Source organism: Podarcis filfolensis (assembly GCF_964270895.1).
Source record: "Podarcis filfolensis genome assembly, chromosome: 7".
NCBI classification, from domain to species: domain Eukaryota; kingdom Metazoa; phylum Chordata; class Lepidosauria; order Squamata; family Lacertidae; genus Podarcis; species Podarcis filfolensis.
Window position 1 is genome coordinate 63,320,306 of NC_139603.1, and position 10,772 is coordinate 63,331,077.

The window sequence follows — 10,772 nt, forward strand, 5'->3', positions numbered from 1 at the left end:
CAGTTCCTAGCAAATGGTACTCAGAAGCATGTCACATCTGACAGTGCAAGTAGAATACAGCCGCCATGACTAGTAGCATTTTTAAATAACCACCACTGTTTGTGGTTTACCTGCAAGGTAAAAAATTATGAGGCATGGCAGAAACTTCCTTCCAGTTGGAAAACCAAACAATGCCTAATGACCAAAGCATTTCTCTTTTTTTAATTGTTCCTTGGCTGGGAATAAAATGATTAACATGCACAACCATATTCTTGACAAAATGCCAACGGATTGGTTCTCAGAAAACCACTAGGAGGCAGATGTCTTTGCTTCCACATTTTCATCTCATTCAAATAGACAATTGAACATATGTTTTACTACAAACCCCCAACACATTTTTCTTTGGAAATCAAGCACTGAGAATATGCCAACAAATAAAATTCTTTGCCTATATAACCTTTAGTAATTTGACTTCTCTGACTCGTTTCTAAATCATTATAGAATTCAACTTGCAAATTGGGGCCCATTCTTACATTTTCTCTTGTCGGCTGCAATTGCTTCTTTTTTTACATTAAAGATGTCGTGATAAACCAGGTTACAGAGATTTCTGTTTATCTGAAGCAAAATCAGCTTCATCAATACTAATTATGTAATCTATTATGCAATCCATTGGTTGCAAATCGGGAGGAAGAATAAGGCACAAAAATGCTGATTCTCACCCTTTTTTACTTCACAGTCATACTGTTTTTATTTGGACTTACATTCAAGTACTTATGGTTAGAATTGCATCCATTACCCTGAAGGGTTTAGTGCCATTAATGCATAATCTTGACACTCCGAGAAGGGAGAAATAATTGATCAGCTCAGAATGTTACATTTTCATGCCTGTACAGACATTTTCATGTCTGTAAACAATTCTTGAGTGCATTGCATGCCAAGCGCAAGCTTTCATTAATGTTTGGGAGCAAGCCAACATGCATATGTTTACAATGCTTTAGTATTTATGTAGTAATGCAAATCTGTCATCTTGTTGGCCTCTGATCATCTTAGACTGAGTCATAAGTCCCCAGCGTACAACATTAATTACACAAATGTCAATATTATTACAGTACTGTCCTGCAAAGAGAATAGCACGGCACATTCACTGTGACCTTTCCATATTATAATTCTTTGAGATTAGTCCATCTGCAACAACAGAATGCCTTTTGGATTTGGCAGATGAGATCAGTAAATCTGACTGAACAGTGCAAAGCACAACTGCATTTGCTGAATGCCCTAAAGGACAACTGAAATGCTGGGATAATCGTGTCTGGTAGAAACAAGCGTGCTTTTTATAAAAACATCCAAGATGAAGCAAGATGAGAGATGTATAGTGAATTCATATCCAGAATTCAGGTCACGGAGTTCAGATAACAAGGATTTCGACTATCACATGCTATTTCATGCTGTCTCAGAACGAAAAGAAAGTGAGAGATCTCGTTCTCAGATATTACAGGCGGCTCCTTCAAGATGAGATTACAAAATGTTTAGCTGTATCCTCTCTTAATCCAAATTGCTTTTAGAAATTGATCTTTAAAAGAATCATTTTGGGGTGTGACATCTGTGTACTTGGCTTATTCTAGTATGCACAGGAACTTTCTCTCCTGCAAGCATGCTAAGGATCTGAGAGTGCAATTCTAGGCATGCTTACCTGGTTATAAGTTCTTTTAATATAGTGGAATCTACGTCTGAGTAAACATGCTTTGTTGTTGTTGTTTAGTCGTTTAGTCGTGTCTGACTCTTCGTGACCCCATGGACCAGAGCACGCCAGGCACTCCTGTCTTCCACTGCCTCCCGCAGTTTGGTCAAACTCATGCTGGTAGCTTCGAGAACACTGTCCAACCATCTCGTCCTCTGTCGTCCCCTTCTCCTTGTCAACTCCATCTTTCCCAACATCAGGGTCTTTTCCAGGGAGTCTTACACTGGGGTTAAAAAAATTTCTCAGAATGACCAAACATTTGTACAGCTGCTGCAATCCATTATATACAAAGGATTTTAAATTTGTACAGCTAGGTAAAGGGGGAGTGTGTGTGTAAATTCAGGGGAATCCATGTGTATATTCAAGTCTTCAACACACTAAAATAGCAGATATCTGAGAATATACTGGAATGCCCTGTCAATTTTCATCCACCTCGGATTAGGGAGGAAGGTGTTTTGCTTCAGCCATGTTGCTTATCTGGTGGGCTGGGTGGTTCTTTCCAAAAAGAAGCAAATGAAGTGTGGTATCTGTGGCGGTCAGTGACACCCTACTTCAGCACCAATCCAGTAGGCTAGCCTCACTGTCAATGAGTGACCTCTCTCTCTCTCTCCTTGCCAGTTACATGTCACCTAGGGCATGGGGGTGCCTTGCAGTGGTCTACTCAGGAGATAGCTAAATTCTAAGAATGCATACACACTAAACCAGGGGTCCCCAGTCTGTGGCCCATGGGCCAGAAGTGGCCCATGGAGGCCATTTAACTGGCCCCCAAGCCACCCCCGAACTGAGCCACCCGCTCGGCGAGTCCCTGCGTGCTGCGCTAAACCGGCACAGCACGGCACTGGGACTCTCTTCTGCAGCTCTGGAAATTGCTTCTGGGCATGCCCAGACGCCGAAAATCATTTCTGCGCAGGTGCGATTTTCAGCATCTGGGCATGTGCAGAAGCGATTTCCAGCACCGCAGACATGTGCAGATGCGATTTCCGGTGTTGCGCTGTGCTGGCCCAGCCCACAAAGGATCTCTGCGGGAGTGATCCGGCCCATGCCCAGTAAGCCTTGCCGACCCCTGCACTGTAAAATGTGTGAGATCACGATATTGTATTTATTTGTATTACTTAGAGCTTTAGCTACTGATGAAACCCAGGACAGCGAAACAAGGCCAATATTCCGGAAATCCTTGTCTTAGACTCTGTGAAAGGATTCTGTGGAACTGTAATAACCCTTCCTGTGGATTACTTGGACCTTATGAACAGACAGGTGGAATAGACACTATTACACACAGATGGACCTTATGCATGAACTGATTAGAGAATGATCTGATCCACTGGGTCTTCTGCTTTGTTCGTTTGTTGAACTTTATGAGTTACTTCCGTTGAAATTTATGATTTGATACATGAATAGTGCACCTTATTTATCTAAGAACACAGCCGGTTACGTCTCGTGTTTATTGACCCCTGCACTAAACCATTTATACCACAGATGTAGTTTTTCCTCAATCTGGAATTGTTCATGCTCAACCTCAACATGCTGCTTTCAATCTAGATTGATTCTAGATCCTGCTGTCCACAAAGATGGCTGTGGTTCCATATACGTGTTCAAAAACCCTCCCCTTGATTAGGATAGCCATACCTTTTTCTCTCCGCACACCCCCGTCCCTGGCAAATGAAGGAAATGGCTATTGTGATCTTGGTAGACCCCAAGCCACAATTGTCATTGGATAAACCACTCCTCATTACTGGGATGGCCCACATTAGTTTTCAAAGGAACACATTGTGGGGCAATACAAAATCCATCTGCGGTGAGCTTTTATTTTTGGAATGAAATCAGTTTCTCAAGAAGTGCCCTCTTCTTGCTGCTGTACTCCAACTTCCACCCCCACCCCCAGCCAGCATGTGCAACAGTCAGGGGTGATGGGAACTGTAATTCGGTCACATGTAGAAGGCAACAGGTTCCCCATCCCTGCCCTAAACACAGATATGGATAACTGAATTGGTAGAGCCATGAGACTCTTGATATCAGGGTTGTGGGTTTGAGCCACACATTGGGTGAAGGATTCCTGCATTGCAGGGGGTTGGACTAGATGAACCTTGTTGCCCCTTCCAACTTGACAGTTCTGTGATTCTTTGTAGGGACACATTAAGCACTTTGCAGACGGCAGTCCAGCTGTAAAAAACGAACACAGGTTATGAGAGTGGTATCAGATTCCAGTCCTGACTTGGGCACATTTGTTTCCCTGTGTGAAATAATCCTACACACGTACGGACGATAGTTTTACATGATGAAAGGCAGGTTGCAGGTAGAGGCTGCTTCACAACACACACACACGTCCCTCAAAAAAGCATACATTAATTGTTTGTGTGATTAATGTTTGCAAAAGGCTACTCTGCTTAGGAGTAAAGGAAAAGTTTTCTGCCCACAGAATTTCCGCCCTTCTTATGATCTGTGCCATTCTCCCTAGTGGGCCTCTGAACGTATGGCCTTGCTGTCTCTGACAGTTCTGTTTCTCCTGAATGTGCCGACCTGAATGGAACACCAGAAACCGGGGACAGCTTTCCAGATGATCATTTCTTATTCATCATGGGCTCACTCATTAACAGTTCTGATAATAAATATGTTTCTCTTCCTTAACTTATAACTAGTATCTTGTAAACTTTGTCTCGACCTTTCGTTTGGCACTGCCTAGCAATGTGCTCAGCCCAGCCCAACTTCATGAAGCCTCACAGTTTAGGGGAGTTAAAACCAATGAGATAAAACAATAAATTAAAACAACAAAATGAAGCACTAAAAGGAGTTAAGAAATAAAATGGAAGAGAGGATAAAAACAAATGCTAAGGGTTGGTTATAGAGCAGAAACTTGCCTTAGAGTTGGCCTTAGAGCTCAAAACCCTCCTTCAATAATAATAATAATAATAATAATAATAATAATAATAATAATAATAATAATTTATTATTTATACCCCGCCCATCTGGCTGGGCCTCCCCAGCCACTTTGGGCGGCTTCCATAGAAACCAAAAATACACTAAAATATCACACGTTAAAAACTTCCCTGAAGATGTCATCTGAATGTCAGGTAGTTGTTTATCGCTTTGACATCTGCTGGAAGGGCGTTCCACAGGGCGGGCGCCACTACCAAGAAGGCCCTCTGCCTGGTTCCCTGTAGTTTTGCTTCTCGCAATGAGGGAACCGCCAGAAGGCCCTCAGCGCTGGACCTCAGCGTCCGGGCAGAATGATGGGGGTGGAGACGCTGCTTCAGGTATACTGGACCGAGGCCGTTTAGGGCTTTAAAGGTCAGCACCAACACTTTGAATTGTGCTCGGAAACGTACTGGGAGCCAATGTAGGTCTTTCAAGACCGGTGTTATATGGTCTCGGCGGCTGCCCCCAGTCACCAGTCTAGCTGCCGCATTCTGGATTAGTTGTAGTTTCTGAGTCACTTTCAAAGGTAGCCCCACGTAGAGCGCATTGCAGTAGTCCAAGCAGGAGATAACCAGAGCATGCACCACTCTGGCGAGACAGTCCGCAGGCAGATAGGGTCTCAGCCTACGTACCAGATGGAGCTGGTAAATAGCTGTCCTGGACGCAGATTTGACCTGTGCCTCCATGGACAGCTGTGAGTCCAAAATGACTCCCAGGCTGCGCACCTGGTCCTTCAGGGGCACAGTTACCCTATTCAGGACCAGGGAATCCTCCACACCTGCCCGCCTCCTGTCCCCCAAAAACAGTACTTCTGTCTTGTCAGGATTTAACCTCAATCTGTTAGCCGCCATCCATCCTCCAACCGCCTCCAGACACTCACACAGGACCTTCACCGCCTTCACTGGTTCTGATTTAAAAGAGAGGTAGAGCTGGGTATCATCCGCATACTGATGAACACCCAGCCCAAACCTCCTGATGATCTCTTCCAGCGGCTGCATGTAAATGTTGAAAAGCATGGGGGAGAGGACAGAACCCTGAGGCACCCCACAAGTGAGAGCCCAGGGGTCTGAACACCCATCCCCCACCACTACTTTCTGGACACGGCCCAGGAGGAAGGAGGGGAACCACTGTATGACAGTGCCCCCAGCTCCCAGCCCCTCAAGACGGTCCAGAAGGATGTTATGGTTGATGGTATCAAACGCCGCTGAGAGATCCAGCAGAACTAGGAAACAGCTCTCACCTTTGTCCCTAGCCCGCCGGAGATCATCAACCAGTGCGACCAAGGCAGTTTCAGTCCCGTGATGAGGCCTGAATCCCGACTGGAAGGGATCCAAATGGTCCGCTTCTTCCAGGCTTGCCTGGAGTTGTTCAGCAACCACTCGCACAATCACCTTGCCCAAGAATGGAAGATTTGAGACTGGGCGATAGTTGGCCATCGTGGCCGCATCTAAAGATGGTTTTTTAAGAAGCGGTTTAATAACCGCCTCTTTCAGCGGGTCTGGGAAGGCTCCCTCACGGAGGGAAGCATTCACCACCCCACGAAGCCCATTGCCCAGTCCTTCCTGGCTAGCTTTTATAAGCCAGGATGGGCAAGGATCCAGGAGACAGGTGGTTGGCTTCACTCGTCCAAGCAGCCTGTCCACATCCTCGGAGGTAACAGATTGGAACTGATCCCACGCAACTTGACTAGACAGGACTCTAGCACTCTCCCACCCCGGCCCTGCTCCCACAGTGGAGTCTACTTCTTCCCGAATCTGAGCGATTTTATCTGCAAAAAACTTTGCAAAATCATTGCAGGAGAACATGTGGTCTGTACTGGGCCCCGATGTTGCAGGTGGTTCCGCTAAATTGTGAACCACCTGAAAAAGTCTCCTGCTGCTGTTTTCTGCAGATGCAATAGAGGCGGTGAAGAAATTCTTCTTCGCCGTCGCTATCGCCACTTGGTAGGCTCGACGTTGAGCTCTAACCTGTGTCCGGTCAGATTCGGAATGAGTTATCCGCCACCGGCGCTCTAGCCGTCTCAAAGATTGTTTCATTGACCTTAGATCCGTGGAAAACCACGGGGCTGTCCGGGCTCCATGCAATCGGAGAGGGCGCTTCGGAGCCAAACAGTCAATAGACCTGGTTAACTCCACATTCCAGCGGGCCACCAGGGAATCAGCTGAAAGGCCATCAACATGGGATAAAGCATCCCCTACCACTCTCTGGAAACCATTTGGATCCATTAAGTGGCAGGGGCGGACCATCCGAATTGGTCCCACCTCCCTGCAGAGGGGATGGGTCGCAGAGAAGTCCAGTTGCACCAGGAAGTGATCTGACCATGGCACTTCTTTCATTTCGCTTTTACTTAGTGTCAGATCACCAACATGCATAGAGGTAAGCACCAGGTCCAAGGCATGTCCGCGACTATGGGTTGGGCCAGACTTATTCAGGGACAGCCCCATGGAGGCCATGCTTTCCACGAAGTCCCGAGCGGCCCCTTGTAAGGTCATGTCGGCATGGATGTTAAAATCCCCTAGGAATGCTTCAAGCATTCAGCAGCCATTCCCTGGTCAATAGGTAAAGGTAAAGGGACCCCTGACCATTAGGTCCAGTCGTGACTGACTCTGGGGTTGCGGCGCTCATCTCGCTTTATTGGTACAGCTTCCGGGTCATGTGGCCAGCATGACTAAGCCACTTCTGGCAAACCAGAGCAGCGCACTGAAACGGCGTTTACCTTCCCGCCGGAGCGGTACCTATTTATCTACTTGCACTTTGACGTGCTTTTGAACTGCTAGGTTGGCAGGAGCAGGGACCGAGCAACGGGAGCTCACCCCATCACGGGGATTCGAACCGCCAACCTTCTGATTGGCAAGTCCTGGGCTCTGTGGTTTAACCCACAATGCCACCCTCCCTGGTCAATAAACATGACTAAAAAATATAGCATTCTAACAGTGAGTGGTTACTTATGTAAGATCTCTTTTTGCACTGAAACAAGTTAAATGTGATGGCACCAGGGAATGCTAATTCCTTTACCTGCACATTCTCCCCAACTGTGTTACTCCTAGTGCGGGTTGGTACAGCTTTGAAGATTGCAGCCACGATAAAAAATAGCTCCATGAATACCTTACATAGTTGCTAATATTTAATTTAAGGCAGGGCTGCCTTCAGATACTTCGCTGTTTGACATGAAAGACAAGGCAGTTCTTCTCCAGCCCACTCTGTGTTTCACATACAAAAGCCAACTAGACTGGCAGTTGTGTTTTACATTAACACTGGTGCCAGGACAGCGCCCTCTACTGTAGCTTAGGGGAAGCATCTCCTTGCTGCCACTCTCCACCTCCAAGCATCAGTGGTCTGAGGCATCTGCTTCACTCTGCCTAATGGTAGAGCTGGTTCTGAATTTAGGGTATTTAGATATTTTCCTTCATGGTCTTAATTATGACTTAGGAACTGTATTTTTGTTTGGTGCCTTGAGTAATATTTCTTTTTAGAAAGGCAGGACAGGAGGCCAGGCAGGAATATTGGGTTTCTATTCTAGGGTGATTGCATTTTCTTATTACTCAGAAATAAGATAGCAGAACCAAAGCCCTCTCATTCCCTTGACATGTTTTGCTTCAGGAAAAAGCAAGTCTGGGAATGCTGGTACTTGTTTTCCTTCCCATTGACATAAAACAGTTTATTGGCCAATTTGCAGAGTGTCCACTTTCCTAGACTTCTGAAAAGGTAGTGGTAGTTGCTGGTGAGTCCTTTATCATTTCAGGATGGTGTTAAGAACTGGAGCTGGTCTATAGACATCGTCCAGCAGAGAAACTGGAAAAATGTGCATTAGATGGCTCCTGTGTGCTTCATTCCATGGCCTGTAGATGGCAGCAACATGACAGGTACCTGAACTCTAACCACCAGCCTAATTTAAAAGCAAAGGCTCCCTCTGACGTCAGTGATAAGACAATTATTGCAACACTCTGCATATGAGATAAAGTCCAGCACTGTACAAGCTCTGAATTATGCATGCTTTTTGCTGCCATTGTGATTTATGCAGAACTCCCATTGTATATATCTTCACAAAATAAACGAATGACATTTCATTACTAAGGATATGTGGGATTTTCCCACAGGCAAGATGAGCAGGAGACACTCCTAGGAAGAAATTAGTTGATGGATGGCCGGGGAAAGAATTTTGCAGCAGGGAACAGGAGCAGAAGGGACAAGGGCAAAGGGTAGTGCAAAGAGTCACGACTTGGAAACGTTGCCAAAGAGAGGTAATGTATTGAGGGGACAGGGAGTGGAAGATCTTAGCATGGTCCTCTCTAGAGACGGAAGTTTATATAGCTCTGGGATGGTTTGAGGAAAGGACAGAAGACCAGGAAGATGTCATATACCAACATGTTTTACACTAGCCCAGGGGTCAGCAAACTTTTTCAGCAGGGGACCGGTCTACTGTCCCTCAGACCTTGTGGGGAGCAGGACTATATTTTGAAAAAAATAATAATGAATGAATTCTTATGCCCCACAAATAACCCAGAGATGCCTTTTAAATAAAAGGACACATTCTACTCATGTAAAAACACACTGATTCCCGAACCATCCGCGGGCCGGATTTAGAAGGCGTTTGGGCCGGATCCGGCCCCCGGGCCTTAGTTTGCCTACCCATGCACTACCCCAACACTGATTTCAAAAGCTGTAACTTGGGAGTGCTGCTAAAGAAAGTTATTTACTTTATGAAAAAGCGGTTCAATCCCATCCATCTGTTTCCAAAGTTGAGAAGTGATGGTTGGTGTCCATTGGGACTTCTAGGTCAGAATGCAGGAAAACCATCAGTAGATGGAGCCAGAACCCCAAGACAGGTGGGGCTAATAATTCTAGCTTTGTCCATTTCTTCCTTCCTGGTGAGCTCTACAAGGGCAACACAGATGAAGGAAAAGGGAGCTGACAAGCAGTTCCACTCCCTGGAGTGGTTATAAGTAAGGCAGGCAGTGTGTTGCAGCTGTAAAAAGAAAAAGAAAAAAAGGCAAATTCCATGCTAGGGATCATTAGGAAAGGAACCGAAAATAAAACTGCCAGTATCATAATGCAGCTATACAAATCTATGGTGCAGCAGAGTTTAGAATACTATGTATAGTTCTGGTTGCCTCACCTCAAAAAGGATATGGTAGAGTTGGGCAAGTTTTACAAAAGTGCAACCAAAATGATCAGGAGAATTGAGTGATTCTCCTATTAGGAAAAGTTGCAGCATTCGGGACTTTTTAGCTTAGAAGAAAGGTGAGGAAGAGATAGAATTTTGTACTGAAATTGGAATACTGTGTATAGTTCTGGTTGCCTCTTCTGGAATTACTGGTAGCTCTGCAAGACTTGAAAGACACACTTAGACAAATCCACAGAGGACGGGTCTATCTATCAGTAGTGGCAAAACCAGAAGGTTTGCATTCAGAACAAAAGCAACAGACCTTGGAGCACCAGTATTGGGGCAATCAACAAAAGGAAGGAGCATCACTTTAATTCCCTGCTATGAGATGAAAGAGGCATTGTTAAAGTTCCATGAGCATAGGATGGTAGGAAGCTGCCTTGAACCAAATCAGACCTCTTGGGTCCATCTAATATACTTGGAGATGCCGGGAATTGAACTTGGGACCTTCAAGGCAGATGCTCCACCACTGAGCTACAACCAAGCAGGGAAGAGTAGGTAGATGCACAAGCAGAAAGTGCTAGTCTTGAAAATAGCACTAATCTTTTTTTAAAAAAGAAAAGTAGTATAAACACCGACAGCTGGGAAACACTGGCCTGAGAGCGCTCCAATTGAAGAACAGCCTTTACCAAAGGTGTCATGGGCTTTGGAGACACTCGAACTCAGGATGAAAGGACGCACTAAGAGGAAGGCACACTTTGCAAACCCTCACTGTGATCAACTCCTGCCCAGAAACCTATGTCCCCACTGTGGAAGGATGTGTGGATCCACAACTGGCCTCCACAGTCACCTATGGACTCACTCTTAAACCATGTTTATGGAATACAATCTTACTTGGCTACGAGTGATAGAAGAAGAAGAAGAAGAAGAAGAAGAAGAAGAAGAAGAAGAAGTTTCTCTAGATGCAAATGGAGTTCCCTTGGGGCCTTTTACCCAGCTGCAAACATTCTTTAACTTCTGTCTCCTAAATGGGATACA